This window comes from Hemiscyllium ocellatum, chromosome 35, assembly GCF_020745735.1.
Source record: "Hemiscyllium ocellatum isolate sHemOce1 chromosome 35, sHemOce1.pat.X.cur, whole genome shotgun sequence".
NCBI lineage: Eukaryota > Metazoa > Chordata > Chondrichthyes > Orectolobiformes > Hemiscylliidae > Hemiscyllium > Hemiscyllium ocellatum.
In genome coordinates this window covers 3,001,667-3,002,797 of record NC_083435.1, presented here as the reverse complement: position 1 = coordinate 3,002,797, position 1,131 = coordinate 3,001,667, and the positions used below count along the sequence as shown (strand labels likewise).

At 51.1% G+C, this 1,131-nt stretch overlaps 1 protein-coding gene across 3 annotated transcripts in view; it reads right to left on the bottom strand.

Moving 5' to 3' along the window:
- Positions 1–274: 274 nt before the first annotated feature.
- vps52 (VPS52 subunit of GARP complex) overlaps positions 275–1,131 on the bottom strand; it is a 40,064-nt gene continuing 39,207 nt past the window's right edge. For all 3 annotated transcript variants that reach the window (XM_060850529.1, XM_060850528.1, XM_060850530.1), the window contains one exon: positions 275–1,131. This exon is cut by the window's right edge and continues 2,106 nt beyond it. The gene's annotated coding sequence lies outside the window, so the exon portion shown is untranslated.

The following is a 1,131-nucleotide window of genomic DNA, read 5'->3' as shown; positions in this document are numbered from 1 at the left end:
TTCTGAGTTTACTTTAATCGTCCCTCAGGAAGCTGGCAGTCACTCAGGGGGAAATGAGTTCCGGATTAATTACCACCAGAAGGACAGGGTTTGGTGAACACGTTCCATTGTTTAACCAGCCTCTGTGGTTTTTTAAACTGGAATCCCCTGTCTGTCAACATATTTTGAAGAGTTGGCTACAGGAACTAGGTGGAAGAAGTTAGTGCAACAACATTATGAAGATTTCAAGTTACGAGTCTCTGAAAGGCACGAATGTATCGACAAGATCAACAGCTTTGTACAAGTCACTTTTATTAACTTACTTTTTCCCCAGATGACATTTGATTTGAATGCCAAACCTGCAGTGACCATTGGCAATGGGATGCTCAGTTTCTGTCAATAAATCTCACTCTCCAGTTCTGAATTCTGGTCTAATCATTCCACCACCTCCTGATGAGACCACAGACATGGGTCACAGAAGCTGCAGGTAGGTGGGAACACCACCCCCTCCGAGCTGCTCCCCATCCCGGCTTGGAATCACATCGCTGTTCCTTCACTGTCGCCCTTTCCAGCAGGATATGGGGGGACCTTGGTGAAAAACCACTCAGGGACATGGGAGTCACTGGCTGGGCCCAGCATTTCTTGCCCCTGTCCCTAGTTACCCCCCCTTGAGAAGGTGGGTGTGAGCTGCATTTCCTGCCCCTGACCCAAGTTGCCCCCCTTGAGAAGGTGGGGGGGAGCTGCATTTCCTGCCCCTGACCCTAGTTGCCCCCCTTGAGAAGGTGGGGGGGAGCTGCAGTGTATCGTGTAGCTGGTACACACTGCTGTTACTGAGTGTCGGGGGGGTGGAAGGAGGGGATGTTTGGGGAGTTTCTGCAGGGTATCTTGTAGATGGTACACACTGCTGTTACTGAGTGTCGGGGGGTGGAGGGAGGGGATGTTTGGGGAGTTTCTGCAGGGTATCTTGTAGATGGTACACACTGCTGTTACTGAGTGTCGGGGGGGTGGAGGGAGGGGATGTTTAGGGAGTTTCTGCAGGGTATCTTGTAGATGGTACACACTGCTGTTACTGAGTGTCGGGGGGTTGAGGGAGGGGGTGTTTGGGGAGTTTCTGCAGGGTATCTTGTAGATGGTACACACTGCTGTTACTGA